This window comes from Ornithorhynchus anatinus, chromosome 19, assembly GCF_004115215.2.
Source record: "Ornithorhynchus anatinus isolate Pmale09 chromosome 19, mOrnAna1.pri.v4, whole genome shotgun sequence".
In the NCBI taxonomy this organism is placed as follows: Eukaryota; Metazoa; Chordata; class Mammalia; order Monotremata; family Ornithorhynchidae; genus Ornithorhynchus; species Ornithorhynchus anatinus.
Genome location: NC_041746.1, coordinates 33,502,563 through 33,528,649, shown reverse-complemented (window position 1 = coordinate 33,528,649; position 26,087 = coordinate 33,502,563). Strand labels below are relative to the sequence as shown.

The following is a 26,087-nucleotide window of genomic DNA, read 5'->3' as shown; positions in this document are numbered from 1 at the left end:
TGCTCTTTTCACTAAGCCACTGCTTCTCATTGTATGCCCCCACTTGGCTAATTCAGTGCTTTGCATAAAGTAAGCACTCAATTAATTTGATGGATTGATTGATTGATGTGTCCATCCCCCTGTGGCAGTAGAATGCTTCGAAAAACAATGTGAGGATCATCTTCTTTTGACCTCTTGTCAGAAACATTATCCATCTACTTAAACTGAATCTAGACCAGAAGTTGATTCTAGAACCAGAAGTTGGGATGAGAGGGAAGGTGGGCTTGCAGTTAATTCAAGGTGTTGATCCCCACTGCGGCTAGTCCAAGGCTAGATAGATCTGGGGCCTCAGCCTATTGGAATGTTTACCTCAAAAGGCACCTCTGGCGAGGATCCAGAGTTGGCACAGAGCTAGGAGTGTAGAAATGGAGGGTATGCTCTACCAATCAGTCAGTTAATCAATCAATCCATCATTGGAATTTCCTGAGCACATCCTGAGGGCAGTGTACTCAGCACTTGGGAGAGTACCACACAAGCAAGATTCATGGTCCCTACCCTCAAGAGGCTCACACCCTGATGCGGAGACAGATAGGCAGACAAATGGTTTACAGAAGATGGGTGAGGAGGAGGAAGAACAAGGATCAAACAGGGAGTAACAGGGAGTACAATCCATTGATGGTATTTATTGACCATTTACTCTGTGAAGAGTACTGTACTAACCTCTTAGGAGAGTACAGTATAATCAAATTGGTAGATAAGGTCCCTGTGCACAAGGAGCTTTCAATCTAGATGGAGAAATAGACATTAAAATATCTTTAAGATAGGGGAAGCAAAAGGATTGATTAATTGATGATATTTATTGAGGGCTTATTGTATTCAGGACACTGTACTAAGTGCTTGGGAGACTACAATACAAGGTAGTAGTTAGATACAATCCTTGCCTACAAGGATTTTCAGTCTAGAGGGACAGACAGAAATTAAAAGAAATTACAGGTAGCAGAAATGGAGATCATAAGGATATATACATAAGACAGTCAGTATATCAATCAGTGGTAATGGAACAAGTCAGAATGCAAGGTCCAAACAAAATACTTGAACGAATAAATGAATATGTATATGGACACAGGCTATCTGTCCATACTGAGTCCACTCCATTGTGTTCAGTGGTCAGGGTCAAGCACAGCTCTCCTTTCCCACCCCCATCCCCCAGCAAGCAAGCCTCTGTGGTCATCTATCCTTGCTAAACACAGTTTTGGTCAACCCTGGACAACCACTCGCTTTTTGACTTTTCATCTCACCACTTGTCTCATCAGCTGTTTCCACAGAAAAATCCAACCAGGAAGATCAGCTGTGGTTGGGCCCCACCCTCAAATAACAACCAGGAAAGGTTGCACACAACCACCATGTGCCCCAGGGGACCACAGGAGCTGGCTCTTAAAGGCCACCTAAAGCTTGTGGAGAGTTAAGGATACAACATGCTGCAGGACTCGAGTGACCACAATGGAACAGTCCCAGGACTCCAAGTATGTGTCCATCCGGCCCCTGGCTCACAGGTGATGGGAGTGGTGGGGTGGGAGGGGGCGAGCCCAACAAATCAGACCAGAAAGATGCTCGCCTCTGCTCAAGCACTAGAGTCAAGCCACTTGCCAAACTGAACACCTATTTGGCACCGTGCACTGCTCTAGACATGTGGGAAGCACAGGACAAAGAAGTAATATGTTCCCTGCCCACAAGGAACCTCCGCTATAACATGGGAGGCAAACATAATAATATTAACCACTATAGTGGACAAAAACTGAGTCCAATCTAATGACCTTATATCTACCTCAGTGCCTCACACATCCCTAACAAATTTCATCATTATTATATTTTAAATTATTGTAAAATGATGAATCAAATACAAAGATATTTCATATGAGTCCTGAAGAGGGTGGTTGTAGAGTTGGCTAAGTGCCAGAGTTGGCTCAGTTGGCTTGGGGGAATTAATCAGGGAAGTCTTGTTGGTGGAGGTGGGACTTTAAGAGGGCTTTGAGTGTGGAGTAAGGGTGGAAGAGAGATAATCAACATGGCAGATGGAAATGTGTCTCAGAGTTCTATCTTTTCCCGCTATTAATTACAGTCTTGGCCTCCTTGAATGTATCCAAACTCTAATGGAATGCAGTGATAATTCTTCCTCCTGCAAGTTTTGTTGACAGATTCCATGCATCTTCTGTCAAAATCAGCCAATTTCCAAGTTCCTGCGAGAAACTCAAAAAGGAGTCGTATGGAATTTCTATGGGCTAAATTCAATACTCAAAGAAAATCAAGCCGTACTATAGTAGCACTGTCCTAAAGTCCCCAGGAATAGAATAAGGACAGTGAGGAGAAAGTGATAATGAGGCTTGGAATGATGCCCCCATAGGTAGGTGCAGAGAAAGGAAAGTTTCTATTGTCCTCTCACTGATTGCCAACAGGACTTATTAGGATGAGAAGAGTTTGGAGGTGGTGCTGTTGTATTCTCCCAACTGTTTAGTAATGTGCCTTGTGCACAGTAAACCTTAATGAGTGCCGTTCATTTGATAAGGCACCGATTTCTGCATCTAACCCTATATCCCACGAGGACAGAGATTAAATCCTGCTAAACATAGGTTATGTGTTTAGTTCAGTACTTTGCACACAGTAAGTGCTCAAAAAATATGATTGAAAGAATCCTGGATTTAATCCTTAGTGTGAGTCAGGACGTAGGGTCAGGATTGATGTGAGAGAATCTCTGTGATGCAGATATCTTGGCCCAAGAGAAAAGGCCAATGCTGGGTCACTTAGTAGGGCAAAGCTGAAAAGCGAATGTAAAAGAATAAATAACCTGCCAGAAGTCTGGAGGCTGTTTATAATCACCTTAGAAGCTCGGAGAAAATGTGAACCACAGAACCCCCACCACGAAAAGAAATGGGGGACCAAACGAAAACCGTGCTTGGCTGAAGGGAACAATAAAAGAGGTCATTAGAAGGCAGGATGTGAGCCAGATCTGTTTAGAGCAAACGTAGGTCCAGAAAGAGAATAAGGAGTATCTTCCAAGGTCATTAAAGCTATTAATGAAAGGTGTAAAAGTCAGAAGCCCCAATAGGGAATCACTGGGGCTGAGCCACAATCAAGGTAGAAAAGGAGATAGGTAAGAATCCAATGGATTTTTACTGTAAATTCCTTGTGGGTGGTGTTCATGTCCCTTATATCTATTGTTCTCTCCTCAGTTTTTAGTACAGTGCTCTGCCCACAGTAGGTGTGCAATAAATAGAACTGACTGATTGATTGATTGATTGAAGTTGTTAGGGAGGTTTTTTTGTAGCTGACAAGAAAGAGGTTGTGAATCCAGTTCTCATAAGCACACAGGACGTGGCAGACCACACTGATAAACTACATGTAAACCACCACCCTAGCTGGGGGTTCTCAGAAGAACGTCCTGAAAGAATTTGAAGGGGAAATGGCCAATATCGGCAACCTGTCAGCAAGTAAATTGTGAGCAAGGGTCACGTCCTCTATCTCCTTCATACTTCCCCAGGCACGATTGTAGACCTGGTGGACATTCAATATGTACTTGAGGAAGTTCCAGGTAGAGGAATGAGACACACTGGTCTATAAATTGTGGGTTTCCACCAGAGCCCATCTTAGAGATGCTGGTTTTATTGGTGGCTACTTTGAGGATGGACTCCAAATTTCCCTTTAGTTCTGTGGTAGTTCCAACATTCATTTGAACCTTATGTATGACTTTTTCTGTAACCAACTCCCTTGCTATTATTCACCCCTCCCTCAGTCCCACAGCACTTGTGTACATGCCATAATTTATCAATTTATATTAATGTCTGCCTCCCCTTTGAGGCTGCAAACTCACTGTGGGCAGGGAACGTGTCTACTAGTTCTGTTATATTGTACTCTCCCAAGTGCTTAGTATACTGCTCTGTACATAGTAAGCACTCAATAAATATCCTTAATTGCTTGATGGATTGCTAGCTTTCCCGGAGCATTAGACAGGTAATAAGACCTGTAAACTCGTTAATGTCTCAGGCAGCAGCAGGTCAGAAGATAGGACAAGACCCATCCTGATTAAACTCTGCCCTCCCAGGTGACCAATATCCAGCAGTTGCCCCTTAGCACTTAGTTTTATACCCCTACCACTCACACTTGTGCATATTCTCCACATATTTTAATTTACTCATGTATTTATTCATGTATCCTTCTCTACTCCAGCTATTAGCAGTAGTGGTGGAGTTAATTTCTCCAGTTTCTATTCTTTGTGGAAAAAAAATGTGTCTTCCTGATTCTCCCGCTAGATCACAGGGCCCTTGTATTTTACTCTACTGGACTCTTCCAAATGCTTCATATAGAGCTCTGAAATTAGCCGGAGGTTTGACCTCTTCCCATCTTCAAAATCGGACTTCTTCCAGGAAACTTTCCCTGATTCAATACTCTTCTCCTCAAGTGACATCTCCCTCAATACCCACTCTACCCCAAACTACTAACTCAGCATATTGGCGTTCTAAAGTCCAGTAGTAATTTTGTACATGTCAGTTTACATGCTTGGCTATTAAAGCGCTCCTTCCTCCAGTCTGGGAATTATTTTATGCCCAGTTCCCTAGAAAGATTGCAAGTTCCTTGTGGGCAGGGAACCTGTCCCATCCTTCTGCTGGTCTCTCCCGTGCACTGAGTATAGTGCAGCATGGTCAATAGATGCTCATTAATAATAATAATGATAGTGTTTGTTAAGCGCTTACTATGTGCCAAGCACTGTTCTAAGCACTAAGGGAGATACAAAGTAATCAGGTTGTCCCACATGGGGCTCACAGTCAATCTCCATTTTACAGATGAGGCAACTGAGGCACAGAGAAGTTAAGTGACTTGCCCAAAGTTACACAGCTGACAAGTGGTGGATCCAGGATTCAAACCCATGACCTCTGACTCCCAAGCCCGGGCTCTTTCCACTGAGCCACTCTGCTTCATTATTGTTGCTGGGCTTTCCCTGCTTGCCAGAGGGATTGGGGGTCACATTTGACCAAGGAGTCCAAACTCCAAGAGTGGAAGGGATGTGCCTGGAGAAACGAGTGGCCCCAAGTGAGCTCTTGGAATACCCTTCACCCCACATGGTTGGCTCCAGGAGACTCCCTCTCTAACAACACAGGGCCAGCCAGCGGGTGGACGGGGTGAGTCAAGGGAAAGTGGAATCTAGAGAAGCAGAGGCACTCAGACAGATCTTCAGCTGTCTGACCACACTTGAGACACAGAGGCTAGAGCCGTCCGAGCAGATGGTGTGGTCGAAAGGCATATCCTGTGCTGGTCACAGTCCAGACATGTGAGGGTCTGCTCTCGACATTTGGGAAGGTGGGGGTAGAAGAAACATTAACAACTTCCAGATTCATGGCCGTGTGGTCCCGCCCCCCACCTCCAAAGCCCATTGGCACCAAGTCAACCTCCTGGTTCCCCAGCTGCCTTATCAGCTGTGTGAAGTGGTGTTGGGGCTCAGAGAGAAGTTGCCATTGGCTCCCATTGCCCCAACTCTATGTGCAACCCCCCAACCCCTGGGAAGGAGACTGTCAGTTCCTCAAGGACAGGGACCCTGACTACCAGCTTTGTTGTACTGTACTCTTTCCAGCACTCAGTACAGTGCTCTGCACAGAGATGGACTCTAAGTTCCTTAAGGGCAGTGATTGTGTCTACCAACACTATTTTATCATATTCTCCCTATTCTCCCTACTGTATGACGAGTACTAAGCATTTAGGAGAAGTGTTTTTTATGGTATTGGTTAAGCCCTTACTAAACTGCTCTGCACACTGGGGTAGAAACAAGTTAACCAGGTTGAACACAGTCCCTGTCCCACATGGACTCCACAGCCTCAGTAGAAGGGAGAACAGGTATTGAATCCCCATTTTACAATTTAGGAAACTGAGGCAGAGAGAAATGAAGTGGCTTGCCCAAGGTCACACAGCAGGCAATTAGCAGAGTCAAGAATAACAACTTGGGTCCTCTGACTTCAAAGCCCATGCCAGACTACTTCTCCCTCCATACTAAGTGCCACCTACCCGTCAGGTGCCAGGCCAATAATGACAACAGTTGAGCCTGCCCACCTACACAACCTGCTGGAAGCTTGTGCCTGGGAGCACGGTGAGGTGAGGTGAGGGGTTAAGGGGGAGCTGGGCAGCTGCCCTGCCTTCACAACTTGCCTCCTCCTGCAGCAGCACCTGGGGAGTTGCCCATCTTTCCTGCAGCTGCGCATTTCTCATCTCCCGCTGGGTAATGGCAATGGTGGCAGGAGGGGCTAGAGCGGGCACTCGTGCAGGACCGGTTTTGTACACGGCGCTGCTTTGTTTCTGGAGAGAGGCTGACCGGCTGGCTCTCATTATGGACAGAGGGGTGGCAGCGGCAGCACTGGGGGCTGGGGAAAGCCCCAAACCGTCTTCATTCGCCTTCCAGTTTTAGCTTTCTCAAAGTTTTTCATGTTTTCCAAAACATATTTTCCTTAACTTAAGCCATTGTTTTTCAAAGGAAATTTAATTTAAAAAACATGTTTTTCCAACTAACTAGACGTTCGTGCTATACAAACAATACAGATTTTTGTTTGAAATTAATTCTTGCCTAGCATCTAGGACAACTAGGGAAAAACCCAACTGGGCAAAAATGATGCTTTTCTAGGGCAATTTCAGATCAGATCAGATGAATCTGGATGGTCTTATTTTGAAGCACCATGGTCTAGTGGATAGAAGACAGGGCTGGGAGTCTAGAGACCTGGGTTCTAATCTATGTTATTTTAGCCAGGTCGCTTAACTTCTCTGGACCTGTTTCATCAACTCTAAAATGAGGATTCAATACCTATTCTCCCTTCCCCTTAAGCTGTGAGCTCTGTGTGGAGCAGGGACTGAGTCTGAGCTGCTTAGCGTGGCTCAGTGGAAACTGCCCAGGCTTGGGAGTCAGAGGTCATACATTTGAATCCCTGCTCTGCTACTTGTCAGTTGTGTGACTGTGGGCAAGTCACTTAACTTCTCTGTGCCTCAGTTACCTCATCTGTAAAATGGGGATTAACTGTGAACCTCACGTGGGACAGCCTGATTACCCTGTATCTACCCCAGCGCTTGGAACAGTGCTCTGCACTTAGTAAGTGCTTAACAAATACCAACATTATTATATTGTGTATGCAGTGTGTAACACAGAAGTACCTAATGAATACCACTATCACTATTATTATAAAATTTTATTATTATTTTTATTATGTTGTCATTGTTGTTGCTTATCTATTCTGAAAATGTTTGCCCATTTGAGGCCAGTTCTTCCATTTCAGCAGTCCAGTGCCTGCTTGCTTCATAGGCTGTTCACTCAGAGACAACAGAGTGCAGCAATGCACTAATGGGTACCCTATTGGTCTAAGAGAGTTCTTACTCCACCCAAAGTGTCTGGCCAGAAATATGCACACATACAAACACACACACACACACACCCATGCTCATGGACTGGTAACACTGACCAAACTACTCAAGAAGACAAATGTGCCTTTGTGGCCAACCCTGGTAGCCTTCCTTCAAGACCTCCTGTCAGGTTTGACTCTCGATGCTCTACTGAAGGTGGACTCTGCCCGGCAGTTCCCTGAAGGGCATGCTGGCTCATCCCATCAATAACTCCAGCACTCGGCCCCCACACAGGCTTACATTTTAGGTGGTGGGAGAATGGCCTGATGAAGTTTTGCCATTAGCAAAACAGGCCCTACAAAGCCATGTTTATCTCCCGCGAGACCTCACCCGTCCATTTGCACCCAGCTCCTCCTCTTCGTAAAATGGAGGGATTCTAGGTCCACTTCCCAAGTCAGGGCCCCGCCCAGAAGCCTGCCAGTCTCCTCGCTCTTTTTAACCAATGCTCCAGCTGGTCTCGTTCCCAGGCTCAACTCACTGAATGGTATAAATCATCATTTGGGACAGACAGTGTTCCCATTGCCCCTGGAATAATTTAAAAATAGCTGGTCCAGCCTTCTTTTCAGCTGGGAAACTGTCATGCCCAAACTTGGCTTTCAGATCCTGCAGTCAGGGTCGGACTCTACTCCTTGCATCCATCCGGCATCCTTCCAAACTGGGTGCAGTTTCCCAGCCACAAGGAATGTGTTCGGCCCATTCCAGGCACGGCCGGTTTTCTGGATGGCTCGCTTGGGTTCTGCCATGTGACGCTTGCTCTTTGAGGGTTGGCCCCAGGGAAAATCCCAGGCTTGAGGCTCTGATGGTTCTGGAGCACAGGTGTTCTCTTCTTTCCACTGCCTCAGTGTTTCAGCATAGTGTAGTTGAGAAGCAGTATGGCACAGTGAAGAGAGCATGGTCCTGGGAGTCAGAAGGTCATGGGATCTATTCCCAGCTCTGCCACTTGTCTGCTATGTGACTGGGCAAGTTACTTCACTTCTCTGGACCTCAGTTACCTCAACTGTAAAATAGGGATTGAGACTGTGAGCCCCACTTAGGACAAGGACTGTATCCAACCCAATTTGCTCATAACCACTCCAGCACTCAGCACTCCAGCACTCCGTACAGTGCCTGACACATAGTAAGCACTTCACAAATATCACAATTATTACATTTTTCCCAGCATCTCCTCAGAAAGCCTAAGTTTGGAAAGCCTTTCGTGCCTTTTTTTGTGGAGACAGTGGCTTGCTTGAATGTTGCTACTCCGAATGAGTTGAACCTGATGGCAGTGGATTTCCCCTTCAGGGCTGATGGTAGTGCTTTAGTTCTTAGACTCAAGGGCAAAAATCTGCAGGGCCGATTTGGTTCTAATGTTAGTGGCTGTCACAACATCACTCGTTCTCTCTTGTCCCTGCCCAACATGCCCCCGCTGGGGCACAGAGAACAATGAGCAAGTAGGCAGGGATGGGGGGCAGGACGCTGGCAAGGCCTATGTCATCTGGTGGAGCTGGGACTAGAACCCAGGTCTCCCGAAACCCAGACCCATGCTTTTTCTCCTGGTCCTACAGCAGGGCTGACTGAACTCTGAGGATATCAATGGTGGTGTATAGCTGTACTCTACCTGGATCAGCCGCCACTGTTGGAAAAGATATTTTGAAGCAGCAAAGCCTATCCTGGAAAGTGCATGGGCCGGGGAGTCAGAGGACCTGGCCTCTAATCCCGGCTCTGACAATTGCTCGCTGTGTAGCCTTGGGCAAGTCACTGTACTTCTCTGGGCCTCAGTTACCTCATCTGTAAAGTGGAGATTAAGATTGTCAAGTGAGAGGTTCATCCATGATGCCTTTTGGTACTGATCAAGAGGAAACCTAGGATAATTAGATGGTTCAGCTCTGCTCTGTGAATGATAGAGAAAGTTACTGACATTCCACCTTCAGCCCTGACATGTCCCACTACATCACCAAAGAGCCGCTTTAAGATCCTAAGAAATTTCTCGGTGCAACTCATCGGTGGGCCCAGCCCAGGCCAGCTGATGCCACTGAACCCCTTTGTAAGACCTGCCAGTATGGCATAAAGGTTCATAAAAGGAAGACTTTAAGAATGTCACCTACATCAAAGAATTGGTGATGATGATAATGATGGAGTTTCCCATCCCAAACAATGGACAAGCCTCATTCCCTCCACAAAGACTACAGGACCGAGAAGCCACCCAGAGGAGTTAATTCTAGTGCCAGTGGCTTGCATAGCGCCACTTGACCTCTCTAGTCCATGTCTGTTGTGTTAATTATTATTATTATTAGCAATTATGATAATAATAATTATGTACTTGTTAAACATTTACTATATATGCCATGAACTGTTCTAAGAGCTGAGTTAGATATAAGTCAATCACGTGACTCTGTCCCTGTCCCAAGGGGGGCGTTCACACTCTTAATTCCCATTTTACCAATGAGGTAACTGATGCCCAGAAAAGTTAAATGATTTGCCCAAGGTCACGCAGCAGACATGTAACAAAGCCAGAATTAGAACCCAATTCCTTCTTACTTCCAGGCCGATGTACAGGGGCATGTTTGTTTCAACAGCAAGACTTGAAAAACACCCATATTTGGTTTTGTCCTGCATGAAAACAGGGGCTTGATTAATCACTACTCACCACCTTCTAAGGTACTTACTGGTTGGTGGGAACATGTGGTAAATGTTGGGATCCACTATGATAGCATCACACTGCTCTCTTCAGGCCCCTGGGACAACTCCCCAGAATATGATAAGCAGCACTCTCCCAGAGTAGCACTGTACTTTTAGATGGCATCATTTTTGCTTCACGCAATACAAGAAAAATGCAGGTCTTTTGAAGGGGTTCAGGGACATCAACTGGCCTGGGCTGGGTCGCCGGTGGATTACAAGGAGAAATTTCTTAGGATCCTAAAGCAGCTTCTTGATGATGTGGTAGAACATGTCATTGCTGAAAGTGGAATGTCAATACCTTTCACCACTGTTAGTGGAGCAGAACGGAGTCATGTAATAATAATAATAATATTGGTATTCGTTAAGGGCTTACTATGTGTCAAGCACAGTTCTAATCAAGTTAGACACAGTCCCTGTCTCACATGGGGCTCACAGTCTTAATCCCCACTTTACAGCTGAGAGAATTGAGGCCCAAGGAAATTAAGTGATTTGCTCAAGGTTACACAGCAGACAAGTGGCAGAGCCGAGATTAGAACCCAGGTCCTTCTGACTCCCCGGCCCATAGCTCTATCCACTAGGCTATGCTGCTTCTCTAGGGTAAATGGGGCAATTCTCTCTTCTAGGGCATTAGATTGTAAGCAGTAATGTTTGAGGATGCCATAATCCCCTATCCAGACTGTAAGCCTGTTGTGGGCAGGGATTGTCTCTATTGCTTGCATTATACTTTCCAAGTGCTTAGTACAGTGCTTTGCTCACAGTAAACTCTCAATAAATATGACTGATTGAATGAATGAATGAATGAATAAAAGACATGGAATTGGTTTCTAGAATATACCTCCAAACCTTTAGAAACCAGTCTGCTGCAGTTTACCAGTTCCATTGACCATTCTGGACCCAATCACATAGACACTTTCCCACCCTCTGATTGTGCTCAGGGAACACCCATTCGAGACCACACAGAAATGTGTGTGGATCACTTTTCACACTCAGTGAAGCATTCCTATTGAACAATTTCCTTGAAGACCTGGCGATTCCTACACTCAGTAAATCAATCGGTCATATTTATTGAGAGAACTTACTGTATGCAGAGCACTCTACTAAGTGCTTGGTAGAGTGCAATATAAAAGAATTAGTAGACACATTCCCTGCTCACAATGAGCTCACAGTCTAGAGCGGGAGACAGACATTAGTATAAATAAATAGATTATAGCTAAGTACATGAGTGTTATGGGGCGGAGGGAGGGGTGAATGAAGGGAGCAAATCTGGGCTACTCAGAAGGGAGTGGGAAAAAGAGGAAATGAGGACTTAGTGAGGAAAGGCTTCTTTGAGTAGTTTGCCTTCAATGAGATTTTGAAGGTGGGAAGGATAATTTTCTGCAACCTGGGCTTCCTTCGGTCAGACTGGTCTACATAGCATACAGGGATAGACACAGAGGAAGAAAACCAAATCCAGAAAGGAATCATTTCCTTCGGGAGACTGATGGACTAAGAAGCCAATCTGGCATCAAGCTACAGAACAGGTAGATGGTCCTATTGAGAAATCCCATTGTCTAACTTTCCAATTGGCTGAAACTTCCATGGATGCCACATCTATCCAGTTAAATAGTATAAATTCTTTGTGTGAGCTCCTTGTGTGAGTGCAGGGATTGTGCTTTTTGCTTCTGTGGTGTTCTCCCAAGTGCTTGGTACTGTACTCTGTACCCAGTAGACTGCAAACTCTGTGAGGGCAGGGATTATGCTTTTTGTTTCTAGGGTGTTCTCCCAACTGCTCTGTACAGTACTCTACACCCAGTAGACTGTAAAGCCCTTTAAAGGCAAGGATCATGTCTCTACCATAGTATCCCAAGTGCTCAGTGCAGTGCTCTGCACACAGTAAACTCCTTGACGGCAAGGATAGGTTCTACGAACTATCTTATTCTCTCAAGTGATTAAGACAGAGCTCCGTCCACAGTGCCATAGATATTATTGACGGCTTTTAATACAGTGCTGATGCTAGTCTTGCCATCCTCCAAATATAAACTGTGCTCTTTGGAGTAAGTCCATTTCTTAACATCCCACATCCCTCGGATTTGTCAGATAGAAATGGTGTAATACGAATGGCCTCTTTGTTCAATAGGGCACTTAATCCTCGTAAGAGAAACAGATGAATCACTGGCGCTAGACTCTTACCTCCTGAATGACTCTCTCAAATTAGCAGTGACTAATTATTGGAGGCTAGCTAATTGTGCATTTCTCAGAATAAGCAGATTTCCTAGAGGCATGAGCCACCATTCTCAGGATTCCCCCACCCCAAATCTCTGGCCCCGTGGGGATTTAACAAAGCTCTTGATTCCCTCTTCTCCCACCTCCCAGGAGTGGGAGGGATACATGAGCCTGGAGGAAAGTCCATCCCGACCACAGGAAATGAACAAGGAATTCTCCTGTACTATTTCCTGGGGAACCTGGGGGGAAGCATGACTTCACACGGCAGTCACAGAGAGCCAACCCAGGAAAGAACCACCCGCTGACCCCGATGCGAGCACAGAGGGGAGAGCCAACAATTCACTCTGCTTCCACATGGGACCCACCACAGAGACCACTCACTGCATGTTTCCTTGGAGAATCACTTTTCTTGTGTGCTGCTTTGGCTGGGGACATTTCAAAGGCAGGACACTTCGTTTTCCTGGTACCTGATGAGCTTGTGGGAAGGGACACTCATGTGGTGGTAATAGTAATAGTAGTAGCAGCAACAGCAAGAACAGCAGATAAATTCAATTCAATCATATTTATTGAGCACTTACTGCATGCGAAGTACTATGTAAGCGCTTGAGAGAGTACAATACAAAAACAAACAGACATTTTACCTGCCCACACGAGCTCACAGTCTTGAGGGGGAGGCAGACATTAATATACATGAATAAATAAATAAATTACAGATATACATGTATATATAAATATATGTGCTGTGGGGGTGGGAGGGAGGATGAATGAAGGGAGCAAGTCAGGGTGACACAGAAGGGAGTGGGAGAAGAGGAGAGGAGGGCTTAGGCAGGGAAGGCTTCTTGGAGGAGATATGCCTTCAATAAGGCTTTGAAGTGGGGGAAAGCAATTATCTATTATGAAGAGGGAGGGCGTTCCAAGTCAGAGGCAGGATGTGGGCGAGAGGTTGGGGGGAGATAAACGAGATCGAGGTTAAGTGAGAAGGTTAGCATTAGAGGAACGAAGAGTGCGGGCTGTGTTGTAATAGGAGAGTAGCAAAGTGATGTAGAAGAGCGCAAGGTGATTGAGCGCTTTAAAGCAGTAGTAAAAGCAGCAGAAGTAGAGGAGTAGCATGGCTTAGTGGCTAGAGCACGGGCCTGGGAGTCAGAAGGTCCTGGGTTCTAATCCCAAATCTGCCATGTGTCTGCTGAGTGACCTTGAGCAAGTCACTTCACTTCTCTGTGTCTCAGTTAACTCATCTGTAAAATGGGGATTAAGTGTGAGCCCTCTATGGGACGGGGATTGCGTCCAACCAGATAACTTTTATCTACCCCAGTGCTTCGAACAGTGCTTGGCATATAGTAAGCACTTAACAAGAACCATAATAATAATAATAATCAATCAGTCAAACCATGGCATTTATTGGGCGTTTACTATGTGCAGAGCACTGTACTAGGCACTAGGGAGAGTACTGCACAGCAGAATTATGGAATATGTACCCCGCCCATAATGAGATTACAGTCTAGGGGATAGTAATCATAATCAACTGATCACTTTAATTTATTGAGAACACTGTGCTAAGTGCTTGGGAGAGTGCACTAGATGTAGACTTGATCCCTGCTCTCAAGGAGCTTATATGAAAGTAAAGAGAAAAATACTTAAGTAAGCTACAGTTAAAAGGAAGCAGTACAGTATTAAGACATACTCAGATGTGCATAATAATAGCTGGTACACAAGTGCTAAAGTGGTAGTGGCTGATATAGTAGTCTAACCAGCAGATGACAAATAGCTAGACCAATGTGATGGCCATTTGGATGAAAAGAAAGGGATGGATTCTGGAAATGTTGTGGGGGAAAGAACTGACATATGAGAGATTTAATATGGGGGGTGAAAGAGGGAGAAATCAAAGATAATAATAATACTAATGTTGGTATTTTTTAAGTGCTTACTATGTGCAGACCACTGTTCTAAGCGCTGGGGTAGATACAGGGTAATCACGTTGTCCCACGTGAGTCTCACAGTCTTAATCCCCATTTTACAGATGAGGTAACTGAGGCACAGAGAAGTTAATTGACTTGCTCACAATCACACAGCTGACAAGTGGCAGAGCAGGGATTCGAACCCATGACCTATGACTCCCAAACCCGTGCTCCTTCCACTGAGCCACGCTGCTTCTGAGGCTGTGATCTTGAGAGCCGGGGAGGCTAGTGGTGTTGTCAACTGTGATGAGCAAGTTAGGTGGCGGGGAGGATTTGGGATGTCCAGGTAGAGATGTCCTGGAGAGAGGAAGAAATGCAAGACTGCAAACTCTGCCTCTTGCCTGCTGTTTGACCTTGAGCCAGTCTCTTAATATATCTGGGTCTCAATTTCCTCATCCGTTAAAGGGTAAAAAGATATCCACTTTCCGTACTTCCGTGAGCCTCATGTTGGACAGGAGCTGTGTCCTTTCTTATCATCATATGTCTACCAAGAGTAGATGGTTAATAAATGCCAACATCATCAGCAGCAGCAGCAGCACTATTACTACATTCAAAGACCTCCAAATTGTGTTCTAGACCCTGTCTCTAATGAGCCTGCAGGCCCTCATCCCATCCAATCAATTGGAAGGCTGGTCAGGAGAAGTGGTGCGCCAGAAAGCATAGAAGCACGTTTGTCTAACAAGAGAGAGTTTCTCTGGTCATTGGTGCAAAATTGACCTGGCATCTCTACCCAGCTTTGGTCTGAGGAAAACCAGTGGAATTCCCAACTGGGAATCTGCCCCTTTGAAGTCCTGATGCCCCCATTAGTTCAGCTCTGCAGCACGGGATGCAAATCTGCTTCAGGAACAATTTAGTAAAGCGCCTGTTATATGTGGTTTCCCTTTAATTGGCCATGATAAATTGTCTGTGTTCCCAGAAAAACGAATGAAGGAGTAAACAAGCCTATAATGACACGTTGGGCTAGTTTTTTCCCCAGCCCCCATAGCCCTGCCAATTTCCACCTTCCAGACTTCAAGGAAGAAAACCCAGGGAGGTGATGCTTCTTTCCAGGAAAAGTTTTAAAATACTTAGTACTTGAATCAGACCTCCCTAACCACCAGCTGCAAACGGCTCTCGGGAAACAGGCGAGTATGGAGTCAGTGCCTCTGCTGTGCACAGATCAGAGCTCGACAGAGAGGAGTTGAGCCTACACCTTGAGATCTGAAAGGTAGGAGGGATTTGACTCGTTCCTGTAGACTCATCACCCACAGCAACAGTCTGATTTTATGAGCCTAGTGCCCCAGTGGCTGGTTCTGCCCTGGTGATCCCACCAGGGCTGGGCTGGCCCATGGCCGTTTGCAGCAGCCCAGGGTTGGGGCAGACTATTTCGGCTCTCCCTCCCTGGCCACAACTTACTAGTCCAGATGTGGCATTATGGCCTTTCTCTGGAATCTCTCCAACTCATCATTACTGTAGCATCTGCTAAGGACCACTATGTGCCTAGCTCTGTGCTGAGAGCTGGGTGGATTTAGATAATCAGATCGGACATGGCCTCCATCCCATATGGGGCTTGTGGATTAAGGAGGTTGGAGACCGGGCCAGGGCTTGTTGGGGGGGGATTTGGGTGTCTTTTTCTTCCCAGCTGACCTCATTGCCTGCTCATCATCTCAGAATAGACCCTGGGGAATTTATGAATGGCCAGTTCAGACTAAACAATGTAGCTTTCAGAAAAAAAGATGCACTGAAACTGGAAAAACGCATAAGAGCAGCAAATAAATGCACCTTTGATCTTTGGAATTAAGACAGGATTTCCAGCTGGCTGCTTTTCCTCCCTGAAACCATTCTGGTTACCATCTTGATTCCAGAGAGGTGTTTCAGCACACCGATAAAACAGTTCTTTGAAGAGGAAAGAGAAGATGAATTGAGCAGAGGTAGGAAGCCAGGGGGAGGTGAAGAGAAACTATTTATGTCCCAGTGCTATTTTCACTGTTGCTTTCCTAAGAATGTTCAGATTATTGCTCTGAAAAATAAATACGTTGGAGCAGAGATGAGGTTTACCAGACTAAGCGACCCTGCCAGGAAGCCTTCCAGTATTAATTCCCAACATCCCATGGGCTCAAAAATTATCCTTAGTACTTATATATTTACTCCCAAGCCCATCAGCCTTTGTGTATTTGTGGGTTAATTCATTGGTACACCCAATGATTCCTGCTATTATTCCATCCTGATAGGCTCCATACTACTCTACTTGTTTTACACTTGTTCCTCCTCCTGCACCCTCTGTTTGGGAGAAATTTATGTCTGCCTGTTATCCCCAATAGGCTGTAAGCTCCTGGAGGGCAGGGATCATCTGTTTCTCTTCTGTTGCACTCTCCCAAGTGTTTAGCCAAGTGCTCATTACCCAGTGAGGGCTCAGTAACTACCATGAATGAGTGAAATATTGACACCATAAATTCAATCAGCCTCATTACAAAAATGTCATGGATGAACATTGCCAAGTGACTTGAGCCAAAGGCAGAGACATCCCACAGGTAATAGCCATAAGCATTCATTCATCCAGCTCAAAGCTCATTTTAAGGGATCCATCTACTGTCCTTACTTACTCTTCCTGGAAATCTACTCCCTATGGGGTGTTTGCCATCCTTGAAGTAGTAGTAGTAGGAAGAGGTTATTAAGGACTGTGTGTACCGCACTATAATAAGCACTGGGAAAGAATTCGCAAGTGGGAATTAACCATGGTCCCTCTCCTTCGGGGGATACACAATCTGAGAATATAAGTGGAAAGAGGGGACTGGTGACAGATATATAAGGAACAATGAAACACTGAAACAACATCAAAGACAAGGACAAATACCCCAAATGAAAACAAAAATCAGTACAGGGGGAGCAGGATTTGACTGCACCTTTTAACCGAAGATAATGCTGTCTGTTCTTCGGATTACATTTCCCTCCAAGGCCTATGTTCTATCCTCTCCTCAGTCCCATCCCCCACAGCTGTTCCTCTTATTGGAGATCCTTTGTCTAAGGGACTCAGACAGTGAGCAGCATTGTCCCCGTGAGAAGAGCACTGGCTTGGGAGTCAGAGGTCCTGGGTTCTAATTCCCATTCCACCACTTGCCCACTCTGAATGACCTCAGGCAAGTCACTTAACTTCTCTGTCCCTCAGTTTCCTCATCTATAAATTGAGGATTCAAAACTTCTCCTTCTCTCTTAGACTATGAGCCTGAGATGAGCTAAGGACTGTGGCCCACCTGATTACCTTGTATCCACCCCACGCTTAGTACAGTGCTTGGCACATAGTAAGCATTTAATGAATATCACAATTATTATTGCAACACACTCAGTGCTAGTCTTGGACCGAATCAGGGTGAACGGAATGGCCAGGATGATTATATCCCCATTTTTCCCAGCTTTTAGAAGTGGATCAACGTGTTGTGGTATTTTCAAAGGTGAGAAAACAGGAAGAGGGACAGGAGTCCCAACAAGAGACCCAAAAAGCCCACATCCAAGTTAGAGTGAGCTGCAGGAAGATGAGCTGACTGTGGTCTGATTAGAACATGAGTCACTTGCAGAGCAGGAACGGGAGCTAGATAGTGGGGTGTTCCTCCCCAACTTGGTGCTATCATCCGTACCAAGATGCTGAGATGCCTAGAGTCGGGGTGCAGGGGCACCCCAGACCTCACCAGCCATCCAAGTGGAGAAACCAAGAACAAAACTGTTGGCGGTCTGGTCATTACTGGCTTCCTGAGGGTCTACTTAAATTGGGGACTGAAGCAGTGTTTATTAGTGAGGAAGTGAATAATATTTTTTTTCTCCTGTAACTCTCTTTTCATCTTCCATGCAGAACAGTCATTTGCAAGGAAAGTCCAGCTGGCTTTTAGTTGAATTAGAAGTAACCATAGCCCTGTCTAGGTAAATGATCATGAAAATGAAGATTTGTTGCAATACTTTCTGTTCCGTGAATATTCAGCCTCTCACCTCTAGGTACTCCCTGCAGCAATATATTTTGTTTTTTTCCTCATCTCCACAGCCAGAATTTCCTTGAAAATGAATCAGAAATATATCTTGAGGGGGAGGGGCTCATCCTCTTCGAAACAGAAATGATCTCATGAATACTCTCACAGGTTAATGGCTAGAGACAGAAAGGCAAGGGTGGAGAGACACAATTTTAAGTATTTTTCAAATGTTCAATACCTTCAAACATTCTCAAACAACTGAACATCTTTTCAACTTTTCTCTTCCTCTTGCTGGAGAAGAAATTTTTCTTGGGTGATTTGTTCATAACTTTCAATTTTAGCAACAAGCTGCATCACCCTTAGAGATCGCCCGCATCTTTGAGGTTGCCCTTTATAACCTCCAATAAACATCAAACAGCATCAAACAAAAACTCCTCACCATTGACTTTAAAGCATTCCACCACCTTGCCCCCTCCTACCTCACCTCACTTCTCTCCTTCTACAACCCAGCCTGCACACTTCGCTTGCTCCTCTAGTGCTAACCTTCTCACTTTGCCTCGATCTCGCCTGCCTTGCCGCCGACCCTTGCCCACTTCCTGCCTCTGGTCTGGAACACCCTCCCTCCTCAAATACAACAGACAATTACTCTCCCCTGCTTCAAAGCCTTATTGAAGGCACATCTCCTCCAAGTGGCCTTCCCAGACTATACCCCACTTTTCCTCATCTCCCACTCCCTTCTGTGTTGCCCTGACTTACTCCCTTTGCTCTTCCTTCTTCCCAGCCTCACAGCTCTTATGAACATATCTGTAATTTTATTTATTTGTACTGATGTCTGTCTCCCCAACTCTAGATTGTAAGCTCGTTGTGGGCAGGGAATGTGACTATTGTTGCATTGTACTCTCCCAAGTGCTTAGTACACTGCACTGCACACAGTAAGTGTTCAATAAATATGATTGAATGAATGAATGACCTTAGGTCATGGAATAATGACCCCCAGAGGGAGGGGAAAGCCTTCCTGTCCCTTGATTTCTGCCTCAGAGACTTGGGCACAAAAGTAGAACTATTTTTTGGATGTCCTACCTCCTGACCCTTTCATAGGGAGGCAGTGGCCAGGTGGAAAGAGCACAGTACTGGGTGCTTGTGTCTCAGCTGTGCCCCCTGGCCTGCCTGCTGTGTGACCATGGATGAGTCCCTTAACCTTTTTGAGCTCCAGTTTCTTCATCTATAATTGGGGATAAGATAGATTGCGAACCCCATGTGGACGTGGGGTGGACTGGGATCCATCTGATGATCTCCTACCCACTCCAGCGCCTAGCACATAGCAAACATATAATAAATGCCATCCCTGTTGTCATTATTTAGACCATCTTCCTGCAGACTTTCCTTTGGGTTATTGGTGGTGCTTTCCTTTCTGTTTTTGAGACGACATCTCCTCTTCGTCAGTAGGATTGAATCCCAGTGGGTTTATTCGTTCAGGATGCCATGTGACAGGACGTGAGTGTTCCCGGCTGACAGAGCGTGTGGATCAAAGCCAGCAGGCCTACGAAAATGCTTCATAAACAGAGCGAGCTGTAAATAACATCTGGGCTGCGCAAATATGGGAGAACCCGGTCATTTCTCCTCTTTGTTGTTGTTTTGCTCTGTGGTGGACATTTCCCTGCAGACCCAAACAAGTCTGCAGGCAACCGTTATGGCCCCCAGTGATTTCAGGCTCATTCTAGTCACTCAGCAAGTAGGGCGCGTCCCGGACGAGAAAGTCGGACAGCATGATGTGACAGGGAATTGGGGAATCCCAGAACCGAAGAAGGAAACCAAAGTTTCTACACAATGGCGAGAAGGAGGGGGAAGTGTAGCTTTGGGTATTTTTCGACTTGGGGGTGATGCAGAGAGATGGAGATTGGTCTGTCCTCGCAGACCCCACTCTGTCCAAAGACTTGAATCCACTCATGTGTGCCCTGTCCCCTCGACCTCTCGTAATTGGGGACATCTTCCAGTTAGAGATTCAGGAAGTCATCTCTCTGCATGACGTTCACTTTACGGGATTTCATATGAGAACATCCTGCAAATAATGGAAGCCACTTATGATGAAAAATGAAGGAGACCACCAGTATTCACGAGTTTAAATGAAAATATATAGAGTGGAGAAAGTCTGAAAAACAGCAGATGGGTGTGAGCATCCTTGGGAAGACATTGGAGGGGCAATTTAGCAGCAGTGTGAAAGACAGAAGGTTCATGGATTAGGGTGGGACACAGAAGGGGAGAAGGGAAGGCAGTGGGAAGGGACTATCCAACAGGAAATGGACTGAAAGGGATGAGAGTGTTGGAGAGATGCACCTCCTGACCCCTCCCCTGGCCTCCCCAGGCCCTGTGAGCAGCATCTGCTAAGGGTGATAGATGGGGAGTGAAGGACAGACTTATGGCTCAACTTGCTTCAGGACCAATAATTCTCTGAAGGAGTCCTCTGGAATGTATCCATCCATCGATCAGTAGTATTTATTGAGCTCTTACTCTGAGCAGAGCACTGCACTGACTGCTTGTGAAAGTACAATAGAGTTAGTAGTCATGATCCCTGTCCTCAAGGAGTTTACAATCTAGCAGGGGGAGGCAGACACAATATAAATTTCAGGAAGAAAGTAACAGAGTGTGAAGACGTGTTCACAACCACTCCGGGTAGGGGGGGAAGCGGTGCCCAGGGGAGGGTATCACAGTGACCTGGTGATGCGGAAGAGATGGAAACCCAGGGATTCCATGCTCTTCAGAGAGCCCTAGTCCAACCACTAGGACTCTCTGAATCCCAATAATCCCAAATCCCATTCCACAGACCAATCTGTTCCACAGATGTGAAGTAATTCAAAACTCCACTCAAGTCGGGAGCCCACCTGAGATCTTGTGAGGCCCATGGGAGCTGGCCAATCTTTGCTGGGAGAGGGCTGCTTGAGAAAGATGGAGTACATAAACTCCAAATTGTTTTGCCAATCTACGGCCCAAATCCTCACTCCCCTTGGCTTTCTTGGGGACATCCCAGGGCAGTCAGGAGCCCTCTGGGGATCTGAGAAATTATTTAGCAGAGAGGAGGAAGAAGAAGAATTTAGCCCCAACTCAATGTCACCCAAGTCTCACTCTTGAAAGGATATTTACCTGTCTTTGTTTTAACCTTTTTCAGATCTTGGGTAGACAAATATTCCAATTCACAGAAGTCCACTTTTAGATAAATTCATCTGTAACCGTTTCCTGGACTCTGAGGATTTTACAGTAAGTCATGAAGCTAGATTAATCTGACTTCACATCACATACCTAAAATAACCAAAATAACCCGATTAAGGGGTTTTCCCAAGTCCCCTACAAAAAGGAAGCACAAGCAGGACACCAGAAGCACCTGCTGTTTCATTGTGGGAAGATGATAGTGCTACTGGTGTCCTGTTTTCTCCTCCTTCTAAGCTACCATGCCATTCCCACCCCTCTCCCAGCTCCCTCTCTTCTAAGCTGTTCTGCAAGGCCAGCTTCCCCACTCCTCCAAGGGCAACAGCTCCACTCTGCCCTGAATCAAACAATTAATAATATTTATTGTACACATGCTGTGGGCAGGTCACTGGGCTGATTAGCAGTAGTAGTAGAAATGGTATTTATTGAGCACTCCTTTGGTGTGGTGCACTATGCTATGCACTTGGGAAGTTCAGAATAACAAACTGACATCTTCTCTGCCCACAAGGAGCTTACACTCTAATTGGGGAGACAAACACAAAAATATTTACAACGGGTGCATGGGAGAGTACAATAAAATCAGTAGGCCTAGTACCTGCCCTAGAGGAGCTTAGAGGTTAGCAGAGAAGACACAGTAAAACAATGGAAGGGAGAGGGAAAGAGGAATTCGTATATGAGCTAGTGGTTAGATAATGGGTAGGGTCAGATGTGAACAGAAAAGTGCTCAGTCAGTAGGGAGGGGGTGGTAAGAGGAAGGGGTTGAGTACACAAATGCCCAGGTGGTGGTGAAGTGCTGAAGTGGCAGTTAGGGGGTGTCACCTGGGGAGAGGAGAGATTAATCGGGGATCTGTCAACCCTGTTTCAGGGGTCCTAAGAACAGATAATAAAAACAAACCTTTTTAGCTTCCCCCCACCTTCCACTTAGACCCAGTCTCCATTTTGAGGAGGCTCATTTCCTCTTCTCCCCTGTGCTAGTATTCCCAACCCCTGACCCTGGATTTTATCCTGCACATGTTTGCATCTGATACCCAGAGAGCAAGCACTCTTTGGGGAGGGTCTTTATGGTTTTCCTGCTCGGACGATGGCCCAAAACGTGTGCTTTTTCAGTTAGATTTCTTGTTGAGGCAGGAGACCAAAGGAAACCACATCCCCTAATGCAGATTTCCTGTATTCCTGTAGAATCTCACAGGGCTTCCCTGCAGGGATTTCACTTTTTAATGGTCTGCAGTCTATTTGTGTCCGTCTGTCTGTCCGACAAGTAAGCTGTTATGTCTGTGAGAAGGCTGAGTCATCCCGGCAGCACATGGCACTCATCATTCCCCCGACCTGACTCCTCATGGAGCTTCCCAGGGCCGGAGCCACCAACAGAGCTCTCTGGGCCCCCGCCCCTCGACCGAGCAATGGGGAAGGAGTCAACAATCGGTGTTCAGAGGGCTGGAAACCATCCCAGATCCTTGGGGCATTTGGATTCACCCCACAGCATTTGCAATAATATCCATAATTTATTTATTAATGTATGTCTGCCTCTCTAGACTATAAGCTTGTTGTGGGTGGAAAACGCGTCTACCAACTCTGTTGTACTATCCTCTCCCAAGCGCTTAGTAGAGTGCTATGCACTCAGGGAGCACTCAATAAATTCTATCAATGGTTTGATTGATTGTTCCCTCTGGCTCACCTAGCTGCACTGTACTCCAAGCAGTGATCAGGTGTGATTTCACAAAGCCAGGCCTCGTTGAAATGTCCCAGAGTCAAACTCTGCTTCCCAGGTCGAATTTATTTCTCCCCGTTTTGCCTGATTTTCCAGAAGGTTTTGGAACCGCGTCTCCTGTTATCAGGTTTGTCGCTCTGCCTGGGCCCTCCGAGATGGACAAGGGCAGGACCAGGGGTGGCTAGGCAGGGCATGGGAAATTCTCCCCTTGGGGCTTGCTGGCTGGTCGGTCAGTAATTCTGTGGGGCAAAACCTTTCTGTAGTTTTGGGAATTCTGCTTCTCTTGGGAGATAAGTTGGGGGACCAAAAGGCTTTAGAAATCAGCCTGGAGGCAAAGTCTCCCTTGGATGGACCTGTGCTCAACTCAAGGACCACAGAGGAGAGTGTTTCCACTGAGCATCATCTTCAGGGCCATTTTCTTCTCTCTTTTCCAGACTGGATGAGTTTCAACAACCAGGGCCAAAAAACTCAGAGAACTGCTCAGGGGAGGTCAACAGAAAGCTGGGGTACTCACTTGGCATCAGATCCCATGCCAAGCTGCTGTCCCCCTTGGTTCCTTAAGAGATCGCCCAAGGAAAGGATTAATCTGTCATCTGCTCCTCAATGGCATTTTTGCCGCCCTGACAGGAAGAATGTACGGTTAAATCCTCTAATGGCTGCAGGATCTCTCCTTAAGCTGTGAGCCCCCTATGGGGCAGGGACCACCTGAGATCTGATTATCTTGTATCTGTCGCAGAGCTTGGAGCAGAGTTTGACACATAGCAAAAATTTAACAATTATTGTTATTAATATTGTTATTGTTGTTGCTGTTATCATTTCAATGTCCTCGGATACAGCTATCCCCACTCTGTTTGCTTCCAGGATCTGGAGTTCTGATGCCACTCTCCATCTCTGAAGGTCAGGATCAGAAGAAGTACAAGCCTGTGGGGATGGCTATGGAGACCAGGCTCCACTCCAGCCACTGGAGAGACAGGGTGATTGTGGCTTACCTTTGGCAGGGGTCCCTGGCCACCATTATGCCTCCCTGAGTGCTCCAAGGCTTTTTCATGCCATTCAGCAAAGAACCCCGTCGGCTGCACACACTAGACACAGCCCGTTCCCCTGTTACCTGCCAGCGCCTCAAGATTGATTTATGCCAGAGAAGTTCTGGGTTGGAGAACTCCCGAAAAGAGCAAGGATCAAAGCCATCTAGATTAAAGGGCTGATTTGGGATAAATGTTAAAAGGCATAATGTGAACGCCACGGTTATTACAAACAAGAAATCCCGGTCTTACCTTCTGTTCTATCTTGGACCAGTGATTTCACTTCCTTTAAAAACAACAACAAAAAGAGCAAATGTAATTGAGAGAAGTAAATTGTTACTTTGGCAATTAACATAAAAGTGCTATTATTTAGCTACCTTTAATTTACATTGAAAATCCAGCTGAATGGTAACTTGGACACAGACCACCCAGGGGGAAGAGTTCTGTTTGTGTGTGTGTGTGTGTGTGTGTAGGTACATGTACTCCTACTTGTGTGTCTGTGCCAATGTGTGGGTTCAGTATGATCCCCTGAACTCCACTGGCCTGGCTGTAGTACTTTGAGATGACAATAGTGAGCCTGAGACTCCCTCCCTTCCCTCCTGCCTGCCACAAGGGTGAGCAATGGGCTACCGGGTCTATCTCTAGGCTGGCCCAGGAAATGAGAGTAAATACAAGCTACAGGGGAGGAAGAATCCCTGGGAGGTGCAGGGGGCAAGGAGGGGCTGGGCCCAGAAGGGGTTGGGACTGTAGGGGGCTACGCATATAACGGAGGTCTTCTGCCATATGTTGGGTTTGGGGAGACAGGTGGTGGGGGCTGTGCTGCTGCTATACTCCCTTCCCCTCCAGGTGCAGCTTTCTTCATTAGGCCTGAGAAGTAGCATGGCCTAGTGGATAGAGCACGAGCCTGGAAGTCAGAAGAATCTGGTTCTAGTCCTGGCTCTGCCACTTGTTTTCTGGGTGATATTGGACAAGTCCCTTCACTTCTCTGACCCTCGGTTACCTCATCTGTAAAATGGGGGTTAAGACTGTGAGCCCCATGAGGGACAGGGATTCTGTCCAACCTGATGACCTTATATCTACCCCAGTGTTTAGAACAGTGCCTGGCTCTTAACAAATACCATAAAAAAACAGAGGCCTAGACCAGTTTAGGGGGCGGCAGACAAGGCGAGAATCCAGGAAAGGGGAGTCCCTATCTTCAGATTTCTCAGCTCATTCCTTTCTGAGCTTAAATAATGTCCAACCAGGTGGTCGACCCCAGCATGGTCCCTTCTTTCAGGCCTTGGCCACCGCCACCCAGGCCCTGTTTAGTCAGCCAGGCACAGCTCCAATACCACACTGGACACTCACATCAGCAAAGGGCCATAAGCATGGTGTCAGAAAGGAAATGGCTGGGCTCAAGGGGAGTTGTCTGAGGTGTCATTATGGGCCCTGAAACCAAGGAGTAGCATGTGCTGGTGCTGAGGGATTCTGACAATGTGTTCATTGTGTTGGACCTTCCCACTTTTGAAAGAAGTGGTCTTTGCAGCGTGGGCTGAGCCAGGCTGGAGAGTAGATTATCTGAGTCTGGAGGCATACAGGTACACAATGGCCAGGCAACACCCCAGGATTGTCTCCAGAATGTCTCAGACTGGAGAGTGGATTGTCCGAGTCTGGAAGCGAATGGGAACCAGTGCTGGATCCAGCAGATGAGGAGTAGGTTCCATACGTGGCTTTGTTTCCATCCACGTTTCAAGGGGGATTGTTTCCGGAGCCGAGTAACCAAATCTAAACACCGTGTTCAGAGGAACCACATTCCGGCCACCACAGACAGCCACTGCTTTGAACTTTCAGGAAGTGGTTCACAAAAGAACCCAAGTTTTGGCCCATGCTCCAAGTTACGCTGACGAAGACTCTCCGAAGAGGCGAGGCCCTTACAACCAGCCCCAGGCAGATCTGGACTCCTCAAAGCACTCCCTGCATTTTGCACTAGGCCGTCTTAAAGACACTGAAAGCTGAGAAGAAT

General features: G+C 46.3%; 1 long non-coding RNA gene across 1 annotated transcript in view; it reads left to right on the top strand.

Moving 5' to 3' along the window:
- The window catches only part of LOC114805753, a 186,128-nt gene extending 161,691 nt beyond the window's left edge, over positions 1–24,437 (top strand). The window contains exon 3 of the long non-coding RNA XR_003753775.2: positions 23,925–24,437. This is a non-coding gene — a long non-coding RNA (uncharacterized LOC114805753). The remainder of the gene's footprint in view (positions 1–23,924) is intronic.
- Positions 24,438–26,087: the final 1,650 nt, after the last annotated feature.